We start from the raw sequence: 26,473 nt of genomic DNA on the forward strand, positions 1-26,473 counted from the left end.
GCACACACACACACACAGACACACACACTCACACACTGACAGATGCACACAGACAGACACAGAGACACCCTCTCACACACACACAGACACATACACACATGCACACACACAGACACACACATGCATACAGAGACACACACACACACACACAAACACACACATACACTCACACACACAGTGACTCACACATACACACACTGAATACACTGAAACAGACACACGTTCACAGACACACTCACACACACACACAAACAGACACACACACAGACACACTCACACACACACTCACATGCGCACACATACTCGCAGACACACACACAAAGACAACCACACAGGCACACACACACACAAACCCACACACAGACACAAACAAATGCACAGACTCACACAGACACAAACACACATATTCATACCCACAGACACACACAGACACAGACACACACACTCACACACACAGACACACACAAATACACTGACACAATCACTCGCACACACACACACATAACTACACAGACAAATACAAACAAACACACAGTCAAAAATACACACACAGAGACACACAAACACAGATAAACAATCTCACACACACCGACACAGACAAAGACACATAGACACACACACACAACCCACACATGCATTCAGACAAACACAGACACACACAAGCAGACACAGACCCAAAGAGACATGCACACACACACTCAGGTACACAAACAGACACTCACACAAATACACACACACAGCCACATACAAAGACACACAGACATACACGCATGCATAGACACACACACAGGCTCACACACTTGCACACACGCACAGACACACAGAGACAGACACTCACACACACTTGCACATACATGCACATGCACACAGACACACACACTCAGATGCACACACTCACACAGACACAGACACACACATTGACACAAACAAACACACAGACACACAGACACACACAGACACACTCACACACATTCACACACACACACACACATAGACACACACACACACACACAGAAACAAGCAAACACACACACAGACATAAACACACACAGTCTTGCATACAGACGCACACGCTCACACACATACACACAGACACATACACACAATACACAGACACTCATACACACACACAGAGAATCAAACACAGACACTCACACACACAGACCCACACACAGACTCAAACAAATGCACAGACACACACAGACTCAAACACACGCAGTCATGCACACAGACACACACACTCACACACAGACAGCCACACAGAGACAGACATTCACACACACACTCTCACACACACACACACTCACACACACAGACTCACACACACAAACACACTGACACACTCACAAACACACACACACTCACAAACACACATACACACACAGACAAATACAAACAAACAAACGGTCAAAATCAAACTCATTGACATACACACACATACATAAATACACACACACCGACACAGACACACACACATCGACACACACACACAGACATACAATACAGACACAGAGACACAACTCACACAGATACACACACACACTGACACACACACACACATACAGAGACACTCTCACACAGACATACACACACCCAAAACACTGAAACAGACATACATTCACAGACACACTCACACACATACACACAAACACTCAGACACACACACACAATCACGCGCAAACCCTCACATGCGCAGACAAACACAGACAGACACTCAAACACACAGACCCACAGACACAAACAAACTCACAGACACACACAGACACAAACACACACAGTCATGCACACAGACACACACAGACACAGACACACACACTCACACACAGACAGATGCACACAGACAGACACAGACACACCCACTCTCACACACACACACACACACACACACACACACACACACACACACAAATGCATACAAAGACACACTCACAAAGACATACACTCACACACACAGTTACTCACACATACAGGCACACACAGACACAGACTCATATACGCAGACACTCAAAAACACACTAACAGTCAGACACACACACATGCGCACACATACACACAGACACATACACATAGACACAGACACTCATGCACGCACACACAGGCACTCACACACACAAACCCACACAGACACAAACAAATGCACAGACACACACAGACACAAACACACACATTCATGCCCAAAGACACACATAGACACAGACACCCACAATCACACGCAGACAGACACACACAAGCAGACATTCACACACACACTCACACACACAGACACACATACACAAACACACTGACACACTCACTTGCACACACACATACACACACAGAGAAATACAAACAAACACACAGTCAAAAGCACACAGACAGAGACACACAGACACAGATAAAGACTCTCACACACCGACACAGACACACACACATTGACACACACACATTCAGACACACACTGACAAACATACAAACACACACAAACACACACATACAGACACAGAGACACACACTCACACAAACTCACACATAAACACCCACACACACTCAGACACACTGACACACACACGCATACAGAGACACACTCACACAGACATACACACACCCAACACACTGAAACAGACACACATTCACAGACACAATCACACACATACACACAAACACTCAGACACACACAGAATCACGCACAAACCCTCACATGCACAGACAAACACAGGCAGACACTCACACACACAGACCCACAGACACAAACAAACTCACAGACACAAACACACACCGTCATGCACACAGACACACACAGACACACACACTCACACACTGATAGATGCACACAGACAGACACAGAGACACACTCTCACACACACACAGACACATACACACACGCACACACACAGACAAACACATGCACACAGAGACACACTCACACACACATACACTCACACACATAGTGACTCACACATACACACTCCCAATGCACTGAAACAGACACACGTTCACAGACACAATCACACACATACACACAAACACTCAGACACACACACACACAATCACGCACAAACCCTCACATGCACAGACAAACACAGACAGACACTCACACACACAGACACAAACAAACTCACAGACACACACAGACACAAACACACACAGTCATGCACACAGACACACACAGACACAGACACACACACTCACACGCAGACAGACACACACAAACAGACGTCCACACATACACTTACACACGCAGACACACACACACAAACACACTGACACACTCACTCGCACACACACACACATACCTACACAGACAAATACAAACAAACACACAGTCAAAAACACACAGTCAGAGACACACAAACACAGATAAACAATTTCACACACACCAACACAGACAAAGACACATAGACACACACACAAACCACACATGCATTCAGACGAACACAGACACACACAAGCACAGACACAGACCCAAAGAGACAAGCACACACACACTCAGGCACACAAACAGGCATAAACATACACTCACACATATACACACACACAGGGACACACAAAGACACACACACTCAGATGCACACACTCACACAGACACAGACACACACATTGACACAAACAAACACACAGACACACACAGACACACACACACACTCACACACATTCACACAGACACACACACATAGACACACACACACACACACACAGAAACAAGCAAACACACACACAGACATAAATACACACAGTCTTGCATACAGACACACAGACACACACGCTCACACACATACACACAGACACATACACACATACACAGACACTCATACACACACACAGAGAATCAAACACAGACACTCACACACACAGACCCACACACAGACTCAAACAAATGCACAGACACACACAGACCCAAACACTCACAGTCATGCACACAGACACACACACTCACACACAGACAGCCACACAGAGACAGACATTCACACACACACGCTCTCACACACACACACACTCACACACACAGACTCACACACACAAACACACTGACACACTCACTTGCACACACACACTCAGAAACACACATGCACACACAGACAAATACAAACAAACACACGGTCAAAAACAAACTCAGAGACACACACAAACACATAAACACACACATACCGACACAGACACACACACATCGACACACACACACAGACATACACATACAGACACAGAGACACAACTCACACAGATACACACACACACTGACACACACACACACATACAGAGACACTCTCACACAGACATACACACACCCAAAACACTGAAACAGACACACATTCACAGACACACTCACACACATACACACAAACACTCAGACACACACACACACAATCACACGCAAACCCTCACATGCGCAGACAAACACAGACAGACACTCAAACACACAGACCCACAGACACAAGCAAACTCACAGACACACACAGACACAAACACACACACACACACACACACACACACACACACACACAAATGCATACAAAGACACACTCACAAAGACATACACTCACACACAAAGTTACTCACACATACAGGCACACACAGACACAGACTCATATATGCAGACACTCAAAAACACACTCACAGTCACACACACACATGCGCACACATACACACAGACACATACACATAGACACAGACACTCACACACACACACAAATACAAACACACAGGCACTCACACACACAAACCCACACAGACACAAACAAATGCACAGACACACACAGACACAAACACACACATTCATGCCCAAAGACACACATAGACACAGACACCCACAATCACACGCAGACAGACACACACAAGCAGACATTCACACACACACTCACACACACAGACACACACACACAAACACACTGACACACTCACTCGCACACACACACATACACACACACACACACACACACACAAATGCATACAAAGACACACTCACAAAGACATACACTCACACACACAGTTACTCACACATACAGGCACACACAGACACAGACTCATATACGCAGACACTCAAAAACACACTAACAGTCAGACACACACACATGCGCACACTTACACACAGACACATACACATAGACACAGACACTCATGCACGCACACAAATGCAAACACACAGGCACTCACACACACAAACCCACACAGACACAAACAAATGCACAGACACACACAGACACAAACACACACATTCATGCCCAAAGACACACATAGACACAGACACCCACAATCACACGCAGACAGACACACACAAGCAGACATTCACACACACACTCACACACACAGACACACATACACAAACACACTGACACACTCACTTGCACACACACATACACACACAGAGAAATACAAACAAACACACAGTCAAAAGCACACAGACAGAGACACACAGACACAGATAAAGACTCTCACACACCGACACAGACACACACACATTGACACACACACATTCAGACACACACTGACAAACACACAAACACACACAAACACACACATACAGACACAGAGACACACACTCACACAAACTCACACATAAACACCCACACACACTCAGACACACTGATACACACACGCATACAGAGACACACTCACACAGACATACACACACCCAACACACTGAAACAGACACACATTCACAGACACAATCACACACATACACACAAACACTCAGACACACACAGAATCACGCACAAACCCTCACATGCACAGACAAACACAGGCAGACACTCACACACACAGACCCACAGACACAAACAAACTCACACACACAAACACACACCGTCATGCACACAGACACACACAGACACACACACTCACACACTGATAGATGCACACAGACAGACAGAGACACACTCTCACACACACACAGACACATACACACACGCACACACACAGACAAACACATGCACACAGAGACACACTCACACACACATACACTCACACACATAGTGACTCACACATACACACTCCCAATGCACTGAAACAGACACACGTTCACAGACACAATCACACACATACACACAAACACTCAGACACACACACACACAATCACGCACAAACCCTCACATGCACAGACAAACACAGACAGACACTCACACACACAGACACAAACAAACTCACAGACACACACAGACACAAACACACACAGTCATGCACACAGACACACACAGACACAGACACACACACTCACACGCAGACAGACACACACAAACAGACGTCCACACATACACTTACACACGCAGACACACACACACAAACACACTGACACACTCACTCGCACACACACACACATACCTACACAGACAAATACAAACAAACACACAGTCAAAAACACACAGTCAGAGACACACAAACACAGATAAACAATTTCACACACACCAACACAGACAAAGACACATAGACACACACACAAACCACACATGCATTCAGACAAACACAGACACACACAAGCACAGACACAGACCCAAAGAGACAAGCACACACACACTCAGGCACACAAACAGGCATAAACATACACTCACACATATACACACACACAGGGACACACAAAGACACACACACTCAGATGCACACACTCACACAGACACAGACACACACATTGACACAAACAAACACACAGACACACACAGACACACACACACACTCACACACATTCACACAGACACACACACATAGACACACACACACACACACACAGAAACAAGCAAACACACACACAGACATAAATACACACAGTCTTGCATACAGACACACAGACACACACGCTCACACACATACACACAGACACATACACACATACACAGACACTCATACACACACACAGAGAATCAAACACAGACACTCACACACACAGACCCACACACAGACTCAAACAAATGCACAGACACACACAGACCCAAACACTCACAGTCATGCACACAGACACACACACTCACACACAGACAGCCACACAGAGACAGACATTCACACACACACGCTCTCACACACACACACACTCACACACACAGACTCACACACACAAACACACTGACACACTCACTTGCACACACACACTCAGAAACACACATGCACACACAGACAAATACAAACAAACACACGGTCAAAAACAAACTCAGAGACACACACAAACACATAAACACACACATACCGACACAGACACACACACATCGACACACACACACAGACATACACATACAGACACAGAGACACAACTCACACAGATACACACACACACTGACACACACACACACATACAGAGACACTCTCACACAGACATACACACACCCAAAACACTGAAACAGACACACATTCACAGACACACTCACACACATACACACAAACACTCAGACACACACACACAATCACACGCAAACCCTCACATGCGCAGACAAACACAGACAGACACTCAAACACACAGACCCACAGACACAAACAAACTCACAGACACACACAGACACAAACACACACACACACACACACACACACAAATGCATACAAAGACACACTCACAAAGACATACACTCACACACAAAGTTACTCACACATACAGGCACACACAGACACAGACTCATATATGCAGACACTCAAAAACACACTCACAGTCACACACACACATGCGCACACATACACACAGACACATACACATAGACACAGACACTCACACACACACACAAATACAAACACACAGGCACTCACACACACAAACCCACACAGACACAAACAAATGCACAGACACACACAGACACAAACACACACATTCATGCCCAAAGACACACATAGACACAGACACCCACAATCACACGCAGACAGACACACACAAGCAGACATTCACACACACACTCACACACACAGACACACACACACAAACACACTGACACACTCACTCGCACACACACACATACACACACACACACACACACACACAAATGCATACAAAGACACACTCACAAAGACATACACTCACACACACAGTTACTCACACATACAGGCACACACAGACACAGACTCATATACGCAGACACTCAAAAACACACTAACAGTCAGACACACACACATGCGCACACTTACACACAGACACATACACATAGACACAGACACTCATGCACGCACACAAATGCAAACACACAGGCACTCACACACACAAACCCACACAGACACAAACAAATGCACAGACACACACAGACACAAACACACACATTCATGCCCAAAGACACACATAGACACAGACACCCACAATCACACGCAGACAGACACACACAAGCAGACATTCACACACACACTCACACACACAGACACACATACACAAACACACTGACACACTCACTTGCACACACACATACACACACAGAGAAATACAAACAAACACACAGTCAAAAGCACACAGACAGAGACACACAGACACAGATAAAGACTCTCACACACCGACACAGACACACACACATTGACACACACACATTCAGACACACACTGACAAACACACAAACACACACAAACACACACATACAGACACAGAGACACACACTCACACATAAACACCCACACACACTCAGACACACTGATACACACACGCATACAGAGACACACTCACACAGACATACACACACCCAACACACTGAAACAGACACACATTCACAGACACAATCACACACATACACACAAACACTCAGACACACACAGAATCACGCACAAACCCTCACATGCACAGACAAACACAGGCAGACACTCACACACACAGACCCACAGACACAAACAAACTCACACACACAAACACACACCGTCATGCACACAGACACACACAGACACACACACTCACACACTGATAGATGCACACAGACAGACACAGAGACACACTCTCACACACACACAGACACATACACACACGCACACACACAGACAAACACATGCACACAGAGACACACTCACACACACATACACTCACACACATAGTGACTCACACATACACACTCCCAATGCACTGAAACAGACACACGTTCACAGACACAATCACACACATACACACAAACACTCAGACACACACACACACAATCACGCACAAACCCTCACATGCACAGACAAACACAGACAGACACTCACACACACAGACACAAACAAACTCACAGACACACACAGACACAAACACACACAGTCATGCACACAGACACACACAGACACAGACACACACACTCACACGCAGACAGACACACACAAACAGACGTCCACACATACACTTACACACGCAGACACACACACACAAACACACTGACACACTCACTCGCACACACACACACATACCTACACAGACAAATACAAACAAACACACAGTCAAAAACACACAGTCAGAGACACACAAACACAGATAAACAATTTCACACACACCAACACAGACAAAGACACATAGACACACACACAAACCACACATGCATTCAGACAAACACAGACACACACAAGCACAGACACAGACCCAAAGAGACAAGCACACACACACTCAGGCACACAAACAGGCATAAACATACACTCACACATATACACACACACAGGGACACACAAAGACACACACACTCAGATGCACACACTCACACAGACACAGACACACACATTGACACAAACAAACACACAGACACACACAGACACACACACACACTCACACACATTCACACAGACACACACACATAGACACACACACACACACACACAGAAACAAGCAAACACACACACAGACATAAATACACACAGTCTTGCATACAGACACACAGACACACACGCTCACACACATACACACAGACACATACACACATACACAGACACTCATACACACACACAGAGAATCAAACACAGACACTCACACACACAGACCCACACACAGACTCAAACAAATGCACAGACACACACAGACCCAAACACTCACAGTCATGCACACAGACACACACACTCACACACAGACAGCCACACAGAGACAGACATTCACACACACACGCTCTCACACACACACACACTCACACACACAGACTCACACACACAAACACACTGACACACTCACTTGCACACACACACTCAGAAACACACATGCACACACAGACAAATACAAACAAACACACGGTCAAAAACAAACTCAGAGACACACACAAACACATAAACACACACATACCGACACAGACACACACACATCGACACACACACACAGACATACACATACAGACACAGAGACACAACTCACACAGATACACACACACACTGACACACACACACACAGACAGAGACACTCTCACACAGACATACACACACCCAAAACACTGAAACAGACACACATTCACAGACACACTCACACACATACACACAAATACTCAGACACACACACACACAATCACACGCAAACCCTCACATGCGCAGACAAACACAGACAGACACTCAAACACACAGACCCACAGACACAAACAAACTCACAGACACACACAGACACAAACACACACACACACACACACACACACACACACACAAATGCATACAAAGACACACTCACAAAGACATACACTCACACACAAAGTTACTCACACATACAGGCACACACAGACACAGACTCATATATGCAGACACTCAAAAACACACTCACAGTCACACACACACATGCGCACACATACACACAGACACATACACATAGACACAGACACTCACACACACACACAAATACAAACACACAGGCACTCACACACACAAACCCACACAGACACAAACAAATGCACAGACACACACAGACACAAACACACACATTCATGCCCAAAGACACACATAGACACAGACACCCACAATCACACGCAGACAGACACACACAAGCAGACATTCACACACACACTCACACACACAGACACACACACACAAACACACTGACACACTCACTCGCACACACACACATACACACACAGAGAAATACAAACAAACACACAGTCAAAAGCACACAGACAGAGACACACAGACACAGATAAAGACTCTCACACACCGACACAGACACACACACATAGACACACACACATTCAGACACACACTGACAAACACACAAACACACACAGACACACACATACAGACACAGAGACACACACTCACACAAACTCACGCAGATACACACACATACTCAGACACACTGACACACACACACATACAGAGACACACTCACACAGACATACACACACACAAAACACTGAAACAGACACACATTCACAGACACAATCACACACATACACACAAACACTCACACACACACAGAATCACGCACAAACCCTCACATGCACAGACAAACACAGACAGACACTCACACACACAGACCCACAGACACAAACAAACTCACAGACACACACAGACACAAACACACACAGTCACACACACAGACACACACACGCATACAGAGACACTCTCACACCCACATACACTTACACACTCAATGACTCACACATACACACACCCAACACATTGAAACAGACACATGTTCACAGACACACTCACACACACACACAAACAGACACACGCACAAAGACTCATATATGCAGACACACACAGACACACACAGGCACACAGAGACAGACACTCACACACACACTCTAATATGCACACACACAGACAAACACAGACAGAAACTCAGGCACACTCTCACACAGAAAATCACACACAAACTCACACATGCACACACACTCTCACAAACAGAGTAACACACACACACAGACATACTCATACAGAGACACACAGACAGACAATCACAAACACACACACACAAGCACACACACACAGACAAACACACAGAGAAACACACACGCACTTGCACACCCGCACAGACAGACACACACACTCACATACACAGACAAACACATACACACAGACACACATACACACTCATATGCATAGACACACACAGACACACATACACAGACACATACACACACAGACACACACACACAGTTAGACAAACACAGACACGCACAAGCACAGACACAAACACAGACACAGACTCACAGAGACCTGCACACACACACTCAGGCACACAAACAGACACAAGCAGACCCTCACACAAATACACACACACAGACACACACAAACACAGACACACACAAACACAGACACACACATATAGGCACAGCGACACACACTCACACAAACTCACAAAGATACACACACACACTCACACATACTGACACACATACACATACAGAGAAACTCTCACACAGACATACACACACCCAAAACACTGAAACAGACACATGTTCACAGACATACTCACACACACAAACTCACACGCACTCAGACACACACACACACACACACAATCATGCACAAACCCTCACATGCACAGCCAAACACAGACAGACACTCACAGACATAGACCAAACACAGACACAAACAAATGCACAGACTCAAACACTCGCACACAGTCAGACATTCTCAAACACACTCACACACACACAAACACACACACACACTCACAGACACATATACACACACAGGCAGATACAAACAAACACACAGTCAAAAACACACACAGACAGAGACACACAGACACACAGATAAACACACTCACACATGCCGACACAGACACGCACACACAGACACGCACACACGCAGACAAACACACAAACACACACACACATACAGACACACACACTCAAACAAACTGACACAGATACACACACACACTCACACACACTGACACACACACGCATACAGAGACACACTCACACAGACATACACACACCCAACACACTGAAACAGACACACATTCACAGACACACTCACACACACTCGGACAAAGACACACACAGAATCAAGCACAGACAAACACAGACAGACACTCACACACAAAGACCCACACACAGACACAAACTCACAGACACCCACAGACACAAACACACACAGAGACACCCACTCACACACACAGACACAGACACACACTCACACAAACAGACACATGTGCATACAGAGACACACTCACACACAAATACACTCACACACACAGTGACTCACACATACACACACCCAATACACTGAAACAGACACACGTTCACAGACACACACACACACACACACACACACTCACACAGACACAAACAGACACACACACAGACACACTCACACACACACTCACACAGACACACACACACACAGATACACAGACAGACACTTGCACACACTCTTTAACATGCACACACACAGACAAACAGAGACAGACACTCATGCACACTCACATGCACACACACTCACACATGCATGCACATGCACTCACACAAACAGAGTAACACACACACACAGACCCACTCATACAGACACAAAAGGACAGACACTCAAAAACGCAGGCACATACTCACACACACAAACCCACACACAGACACAAACACACACATTCATGCCCACAGACACACACAGACACAGACACACACTCGCACACATAGACAGACTCACACAAACAGACATTCACACACACACTCACACACAAACAGACATTCACACACACACTCACACACACAGACACACACACACAAACACACTGACACACTCAGTCACTCGCACACACACACACACACATACACACACAGACACACACACACAGTTAGACAAACACAGACACACACAAGCACAGACACAAACACAGACACACACTCACAGAGACACGCACACACTCACTCAGGCACTCAAACAGACACAAACATTCCCTCACACAAATACACACACACAGGCACACACAGACATACATGCATGCATGGACACACACACAGACTCACACACACACAGACAAACAGAGACAGACATTCACACACACACTTACAATGTCATGCACACACACAATCACATGCATACACACAAACACACACACACAGACACACACACTCAGATGCACTGACTCACACAAACACAGACACGCACACACACAGCCGCACACATTGACGAAAACAAACACACAGACACACACACACACACATTGACAAAAACAAACACACAGCCACACACACACATAGACACACACACTCATACAGACACACACAAACACTCACACACACAGACACACACACAGACACAAAAAACACACACAGACACAAACACAACTGTCTTGCTTACAGACACACACAGACACACACACACTCACACACATACACAGACACATACACACAGACACAGACACACGTACACACACAAACAGACACAAACACAGACACTCACACACACAGACCCACACACAGACACAAACAAATGCACAGACACAGACAGACACAAACTCACACAGAGACATACAAACACGCACAGACACACACACTCACACACACACACAGATACACACACACACACTCAGACACACAGACACACACACAAACACACTGACACACTCACTCGCACACACACACTCACACACACATATACACACACAGACAAATACAAACAAACACTCAGTCAAAAACACACACAGACAGAGACACACAGACACACATATAAACACACTCAAACGCACCGACACAGACACTGACACATAGACACACACACACACACGCAGACACACACAGACAAACACACAAACACACACACATACACAGGCACACACATAGAGACACAGAGATACACACTCAAACAAACTCACACAGATTCACACTCACACAGACATACACACACCCAACACACTGAAACAGACACACATTCACAGACACACTCACACGCACACACTCACACACACTTGGACAAACACACACACAGAATCACGCACAAACCCTCACATGCACAGACAAACACAGACAGACACTCACACACAAAGACCCACACAGAGACATAAACAAACTCACAGACACACACACAGTCATGCACACAGTCACACACAGACAAAGACGCACACACTCACACACAGATGGACACACACAGACACAGAGACACCCACTCACACACACACACACACAGACACACACACTCACACACACAGACACACATGAATACAGAGACACACTCACACAGACATCCACTTACACACAGTGACTCACACGTACACACACCCAACACATTCAAACAGACACACATTCACAGACACACTCACACACACACTCACACAGACGCACACACACAGACACACACTCAGACATGCAGACACACAGAGACACACACACACACAGACACACACACACAGATACACACACTCACACACACAATGACTCACACATACACACACACAACACACTGAAACAGACACACATTCACAGACACACTCACACACATACACACACACACACACACACAATCACGCCCAAATCCTCACATGCACAGACAAACACAGACAGACACTCACAGACACAGAGCCACACACAGACAGAAAAAACGCACAGACACACACAGACACAAATTCACACAGTCATGCACAGAGGCATGCACAGACACTGACTCACACACAGACACACAGACAGACACACAGAGACAGAGACAGAGACACCCTCTCACACACTCACAGACACATACGCACTAACACACACACACACATACAGAGACACACTCACACAGACATACACTCACACACACAATGACTCACACATACATAAACCTAACACACTGAAACAGACACACATTCACAGAAACACTCACACACATACACATACACATACACACAATCGCGCCCAAACCCTCACATGCACAGACAAACACAGACAGACACTCACAGACACAGAGCCACACACAGACAGAAAAAATGCACAGACACACACAGACACAAATACACACAGTCATGCACACAGGCACGCACAGACACTGACTCACACACAGACAGACACACAGAGACAGAGACAGAGACACCCTCTCACACACACACACACAATCATGCACAAACCCTCACATGCAAAGACAAACACAGACAGACACTCACACACACAGACCCACACACAGACACAAACAAACACACAGACACACACAGAAACAAACACACACAGTCGTGCATGCAGTCACACACAGACACAGTCACACACAATCACACACAGACAGACACACACACCCAGACACAGAGACACCCACTCACATACACACAGACACACACACGCATACAGAGACACACTCACACATACATACACTCACACACAAAATGACTCACACATATACACACCCAACACACTGAAACAGACACACATTCACATACATACGCACACACACACACACTCAAACAGACACATACACACAGGCACACTCACACAGACACACACTAACAGACACACACTCATACACAAAGACACACACAGACGCACACAAGACACAAACACACATACATAGACAGACACTCGTACACACACTCTAACATGCACACACAGACAAACACAGACAGACACTCACGCACACTCTCATATACACACACACACACTCACACAAACTCACACATGCACACACACACACTCACACAAATAGAGTAACACACACAGAGACACACTCATACAGACACTCATGGACAGACACTCAAAAACACATGCACACACACACATGCACACACACAGACAAACGCACAGAGAAACACACACACACTCACACAAACAGACACAAACAATCAGACACACACACACAGACACACACGCAGTCAGACAACACAGACACACACAAGCACAGACACAGACTCACAGAGACATGCACACACACTCAAGCACACAAACAGACATAAACATACATGCCAGCATAGACAGACACATGGACTCTCTCTCACACACACACACAGACACAAACATGGACACAAACAAACACACAGACATACAGACACACACACACACTCATACACACACACAGACACACACACACAGGCACACACACAGACACACAGACATACATGCATGAATAGACACACACATGGACTCACACACACACATGCACAGACACACAGAGACAGACACTCACACACACTTACACTGAAATGCACACACACACTCACACACATACACACGCACACAGACACACACACTCAGACTAATGCACTCACACAAACACAGCCACTCACATGCACACACACATTGACACAAACAAACGCACAGACACAGAGACACACGCAGACACACACACACACTGAAACACATTCACACAGACACACAGACACACACACTCACACTCACACACAGACACTCGCACACACAGACACAAACAAACACACACACAGACACAAACACACAGAGTCTTGCACACAGACACACACAGACATACACACTCACACACATACACATAGACACAGACACTCGTAAACACACACACATAGACACACACACAGACACTCACAAACACAGACCCACACACAGACAGAAACAAATACACAGACACACACAGACCCAAACACAGTCATGCACACAGATACACACAGATAAACACAGACACACACACTCACACATAGACAAACACACACACACAGACGTTCACACACACACTCACACACAGAGACACACTCTCACACTCACACACAGACACACACACAAACACACTGGTACACTCACTCGCACACACACACTCACACACACAAAGAAACTCACACACACAGACCCACACACAGACACAAACAAATGCACAGAAACACACAGACACAAACACACACAATCATGCACACACACACAGAGACACACACTCACACACAGACAGGCACACACAGACAGATACGGAGACACCCACGCACACACACACAGACACACACACACTCACTCACACACACACACAGTCGTGCACACAGACACACACAGACACACACACACACTAACACACACACACACATGCATACAGAGACACACTCACACAGACATACACTCACACACTGACTCACACATACATACACTGAAACAGAAACACGTTCACAGACACACGCACACACACACACAAACTGACGCACACACAGACACACTCACACACACACTCACACAGACAGATTCACACAGACACACACTCATACATGCAGACACACACACAGACACACATAGATACACAGACAGGCACTCACACACACTCTAACATGCACACACACAGACAAACACAGACAGACACTCACGCACACTCTCTCTCACACACACACACTCAGAAACACAGAGTACACACACACAGACACACTCATACAGACACACAAGGACAGACACTCAAAAACACAATCTCACACACGCACACACACACACAGACAAACACACAGAGAAACGCACATGCACTCACACTCACACACACAGACACACACAGTCACATACACAGACAAACACAAACACACAGATGCACGTCCACGCTAATATGCACAGACACACACACACACATTCACAGACACACACACACACTCACACACACAGACACATACAATCACAGAGACACACACAGAGATACACAGATGCAGTCAGACAAACACAGACACACACAAGCACGGACACAAACACAGACACCGACTCACAGAGACAAGCACACACACACTCAGGCACACAAACAGACACAAACCGACACTGAAACAAATACACACACAAAGGCACACACAAACACACACGCATGCATAGACACACACACGGACTCAAACACACACATGCACAGACACACAGAGACAGACACTCACAAACACTTATACTGACATGCACTCATACATATACACACAGCCACATGCACAGAGACACACACATTCAGACGCATGCACTCACACATGCACAGACACACACACACACTCACACAACACAGACACACACAAACAGACTGACACACTCACTCGCACACACATACACTCACACACACACATACACACAGAGACAAATACAAACAAACACACAGTCAAAAACACACACAGACAGAGACACACACACACACAGATAAATACACTCACACACACTGACACAGACATTCACACACAGATAGACACACACACAGACACACAGAGACAGACACACAAACACAAAAACACACACACACACACACACAGACACACATGTACAGACACAGAGGCACACACTCACACAAACTCACACAGATACACACGCACACAGAGAAACAAGCATAAAGGCATAGAGACACACACTCACACAAACTCACACAGATACACAGACACAGACACATACACTGACACACGCACACATACAGAGACACACTCACACAGACATATACACATCCAGCACAGGGAAACAGACACACTCTCACAGACACATTCGCACACACACACACACTTGGACACACACACACACACAATCACACACAAACCCACACATGCACAGACAAAAACAGACATACACTCTCACACACAGACCCAGACATAGACACAAACAAAAGTGCAGACAAACACTGACACAAACACACACAGTCATGCACACAGACACACACAGACACACACGCACAGACACACACTCACACACAGATGGACATTCACACACACACACTCACACACAGACACACACACAATCTCACACACAGACAGACACACTGACACACACACTCACACAGACACATGCACACACAGACAGACATTCACACACACACACTCACACACAGACACACACACAGACAGAGACACACACACAGATAAACACACTCACACACACTAACACAGACACTCACACAGAGATACACACACACACAGACACACACAGACGCACTCTAATACACGCAGACATACACAGACACAGACACAGAGATACACAGCCACTCGCACACACACTCTAATATTCACACACACAGACAGACACTCATGTACACCCTCTCTCACACACATACACACAATCAAACAAACTCACACATGCACACACACACACACTCACTCACACAGAGTAACACACACACTGACACACTAAATAGACACACACAGACAGACACTCAAAAACACATTCACACACACACTCACACACACACACAGACACACACACTCACAACACAGACAAACACACACACACAGACAGACACACATACACACTCATATGCACAGACACACACACTCACACTTGCAGACACACATACTCACACACACAGACAGAAACACACAGGCACAAACACACACAGACACACACACACAGTCAGACAAACACAGACACACACAAGCACAGACACAAACACAGACACAGACTCACAGAGACATGCACACACACACTCAGGCACACAAACAGACACAAACAGACACTCACACAAATACACACACAGAGGCACACACAAACACACACAGACATACACACATGTATAGACACACACATGACCTCACACACACACACGCACTGACACACAGAGACAGACACTCACACACAATTACACTGACATGCGCACACACACACTCACACACATACGCACAGACACACGCACATAGTCACACACTCAGACGCACACACTCACACAAACACAGACACTCACACACACAGATACACACATTGACACAAACAAACACACCGACACACAGACAGACAGACATACAGACACTCACACACATTCACACAGACGCATACACACAGACACACACACTCATACACACTCACACACAGACACTCACACACATAGACACACACACAGACACAAACACACACAATCTTGCACACAGACAGACACAGACACACACACTCACGCACATACACACAGACACAGACACTCGTACACACACACAGACACACACACAGACACAAAACGACCCAAATGCACACAGTCATGCACACAGACACACATAGATACACACAGACACACACACACACACAGACAAAACACATACAGTCATGCACACAGACACACACACACACACAGACACACACACAAACACTGACACACTCACTCACACACACACAGACAGAGACACACACAAATATAAACACACACACACACTGACACAGACACTCACACAGAGATAGACACAAACACAGACACACACAGACAGACACACAAACACACAAACACAGCCACACACATACAGACACAGAGACACACACTCACACAAACTCAAACAGATGCACACACACACTCACACACACTGACACACACACGCATACAGAGACACACTCACACAGACATACACACACCCAGCACACTGAAACAGGCACACATTCACAGACATACTCTCTCACACACACACACACACTCGGACACACACTCACACGGATGCATGCACACAGACACACACTCATACACACAGACACGCACACATACAGAGACACACTCCCACAGACATACACACACCCAATACACTGAAACAGACACACATTCACAGAAACACTCACACACACACACACTCACACACACACTCAGACACACACACACACACACAATCACGCACAAACCCTCACATGCAAGGACAAGCACAGACAGACACTCACACACACAGACCCACACACAGACACAAACAAGTGCACAGACAGACACATGCACAAACACACACAGTCGTGCATGCAATCACACACAGACACAATCACACACAATCACACACAGACAGACACACACAGACAGACACAGAGACACCCACTCACACACACACACACACACGCATATGGAGACACACTCACACATACATACACTCACACACAAAATGACACACACATATACAAACCCAACACTCTGAAACAGACACACATTCATATATACATGCACACACACACACACACACAAACAAACACACACACACAGACACACTCACACACACTCACACAGACACACACACACAGACACACACTCATACACATACACACTTATACATAGACTGACACACACACACACTCTAACACGCACACACAGACAAACACAGACAGACACTCATGCACACTCTCATATATACACACACTCACACAAACTCACACATGCACATACACACACTCACACAAACAGAGTAACACACACAGAGACACACTCATACAGAAACACATGGACAGAAACTCAAAAATACACTCATACACACACACATGCACACACACAAACACACAGAGAAACACACACACACTCACACAAACAATCAGACAAACACACACAGACACACATGCAGTCAGACAACATAGACACACACAAGCACAGACACAGACTCAGAAACATGCACACACACTCAGGCACACAAACAGACACAAACATGCATGGACACACACACGGACTCTCTCTCTCACACACACACACACACAAACACAGACAAACACATGGACATAAACAAACACACAGACACACAGACACACACAGACACACACACACTCATACACACACACAGACACTCACACACACAGGCACACACACAGACACACAGACATACATGCATGCATAGACACACACACGGACTCACACACACACATGCACAGACACACAGAGACAGACACTCACACACACGTACACTGAAATGCACACACACACTCACACACATACACACGCACACAGACACACACACTCAGATGCACACACTCACACAAACACAGACACTCACATGCACAGACTCACACATTGACACAAACAAACACACAGACACAGGCAGACACACACACACACACACATTCACACAGACACACAGACAAACACACTTAAATACACACACAGACACTCGCACACACAGACACAAACAAACACACACACAGACACAAACACACACAGTCTTGCACACAGGCACACACAGACATACACACTCACACACATACACATAGACACAGACACTCGTAAACATACTCACAAAGACACACACACAGACACTCACACACACAGGCCCACACACAGACACAAACAAATGCACAGACATAAACAGACCCAAACACAGACAGTCATGTACACAAATACACACAGACAAACACAGACACACACACTCACACTAGACAGACACACACAGACAGACATTCACACCCACACACACACACACACACAGAAACACATTCACACTCACACACAGACATACACACAAACACACTGGTACACTCGCTCGCGCACACACACTCACACACACAGACACTCACACACACAGACCCACACACAGACACAAACAAATGCACAGAAACACACAGACACAAACACACACAGTCATGCACACAGGCACACACAGACACAGACACACAAACTCACACACAGACAGGCACACACAGACAGACACAGAGACACCCACACACACACACACACACACTCACTCATACACATAGACACACACATGATTTCAGAGACACACTCACACAGACATACACTCACACACACAATGACTCACACATACACACACCCAACACACTGAAACAGACAGACATGCACAGACACACTCACACACACACACTCACACACACTCAGACACACACACACACAATCACGCCCAAACCCTCACATGCACAGACAAACACAGACACTCACAGACACAGAGCCACACACAGACAGAAAAAACACACAGACACACACAGACACAAATACACCCAGTCATGCACACAGGCACGCACAGACACTGACTCACACACAGACACACAGACAGACACACAGAGACAGAGACAGAGACACCCACTCACACACACACACACTAATGCATGCACAAACATGCATACAGAGACACACTCACACAGACATACACTCATACATACAATGACTCACGCATACATACACCCATAACATTGAAACAGACACACGTTCACAGACACACTCACACACACAAAAACTGGCGCACACACAGACACACACACACACTCACACAGACACATACACACAGACAACCATACTCATACATGCAGACGCACACACAGATACATAGACACTCACACACACTCTAACATGCACTCACACAGACAAACACAGACAGACACTCACACACACTCTCTCTCACACACACGCTCAGAAACACAGAGCAACACACACACACAGACACAATCATACAGACACACAAGGACAGACACTCAAAAACATACTCACACACACACACCACCACGCACACACACACACAGACAAAGACACAGAGAAACACACATGCACTCACACTCACACACACAGACACACACACTCACATACAGAGACAGACACAAACACACAGATGCACATACACACTCATATGCACAGACACACACACAAATTCGCAGACACACACACACTCACACACACGGACACATACAGTCACAGAGACACACACAGAGACACACAGATGCAGTCAGACAAACACAGACACACACAAGCATGGACACAAACAGAGACACAGACTCATAGAGACATGCACACACACACTCAGGCACACAAACAGACACAAACAGACACTCACACAAATACACACACAAAGGCACACACAAACACACACGCATGCATAGACACACACACTCGGACAGACACACACACACAATCACGCACAAACCCACACATGCACAGACAAACACAGACATACACTCTCACACACAGACCCAAACAAAGACACAAACAAAAGCGCAGACAAACACTGACACAAACACACACAATCATGCACACAGACACACACACACAGACACACACTCACACACAGATGGACATTCACACACACACACTCACACACAGACACAAACACATACAGTCATGCACACAGACACACAAACACAGACACACACACACAAACAGTGACAAACTCACTCAGACACATACAGACAGAGACACACACAAATATAAACACACTCACACGCACTGACACAGACACTCGCACAGAGATAGACACACACACAGACACACACAGACAGACACAAACACACAAACACACACACATACAGACACAGAGACACACACTCACACAAACTCAAACAGATGCACACATACACTCACACACACGCATACAGAGACACACTCACACAGACATACACACACCCAGCACACTGAAACAGGCACACATTCACAGACATACTCACACACACACACTCGGACACACACTCAAATAGACGCACGCACACAGACACACACTCATACACGCAGACACACAGAGACTCACACACAGACACACACAGATATACAGACAGACACTCGCACACACACTCTAACATGCACGCACACAGACAACCACAGACAGACACTCGTGCACACTCTCTCTCACTCACGCACACACTCACACATGCACACACACACACTCATACAAACAGAGTAACACACACACCCACAGGCAAACTAATACACACACACACACACGGACACACACTCAAAAAACAAACACACACACACATGCACACAGACACATACACATAGACACAGACACAGACACTCATACACACACACAAAGACAAACACACAAGCACTCACACACACAAACCCACACACAGACACAAATAATTGCACAGACACACACAGACACAAACACACACATTCATGCCCACAGACACACACAGGTAGACACACACAAACAGACATTCACACACACACAGACACACACACTCACACACACAGACACACACACACAAATACAAACTAACACACATTCAAAAACACACACAGACAGAGACACGCACACACACAGATAAACACACTCACATACACCGACACAGACACACACACATAGACACACACACACTGACACACACACATACAGAGACACACTCACACAGACACACACACACCCAATACACTGAAACAGACACACATTCACAGACACGCTCACACACACACACACACACACTCACACACACACTCAGACACACACACACACACAATCATGCACAAACCCTCACATGCAAGGACAAACACAGACAGACGTTCACACACACAGACCCACACACAGACAAAAACAAGTGCACAGACAGACACAGACACAAACACACACAGTCATGCACACAATCACACACAGACACAATCACATACAATCACACACAGACAGACACACACAGACAGACACAGAGACACCCACTCACACACACACACACACACACACACGCATATGGAGACACACTCACACATACATACACTCACACACAAAATGACACACACATATACAAACCCAACACTCTGAAACAGACACACATTCATATATACATGCACACACACACACACACACACAAACAAACACACACACACAGACACACTCACACACACTCACACAGACACACACACACAGACACACACTCATACACATACACACTTATACATAGACTGACACACACACACGCTCTAACACGCACACACAGACAAACACAGACAGACACTCATGCACACTGTCATATATACACACACACACTCACACAAACTCACCCATGCACATACACACACTCGCACAAACAGAGTAACACACACAGAGACACACTCATACACAAACACATGGACAGAAACTCAAAAATACACTCATGCACACACACATGCACACACACAGACAAACACAGACAGACACTCATGCACACTCTCATATACACACACTCACACAAACTCACACATGCACATACACACACTCACACAAACAGAGTAACACACACAGATTCACACTCATACAGAAACACATGGACAGAAACTCAAAAATACACTCATACACACACACATGCACACACACAGACAAACACACAGAGAAACACACACACACTCACACAAACAATCAGACACACACACACACAGACACACACGCAGTCAGACAACACAGACACACAAGCACAGACATAGACTCACAGAAACATGCACACACACTCAGGCACAC

Source organism: Carcharodon carcharias, chromosome 13 (assembly GCF_017639515.1).
Source record: "Carcharodon carcharias isolate sCarCar2 chromosome 13, sCarCar2.pri, whole genome shotgun sequence".
NCBI lineage: Eukaryota > Metazoa > Chordata > Chondrichthyes > Lamniformes > Lamnidae > Carcharodon > Carcharodon carcharias.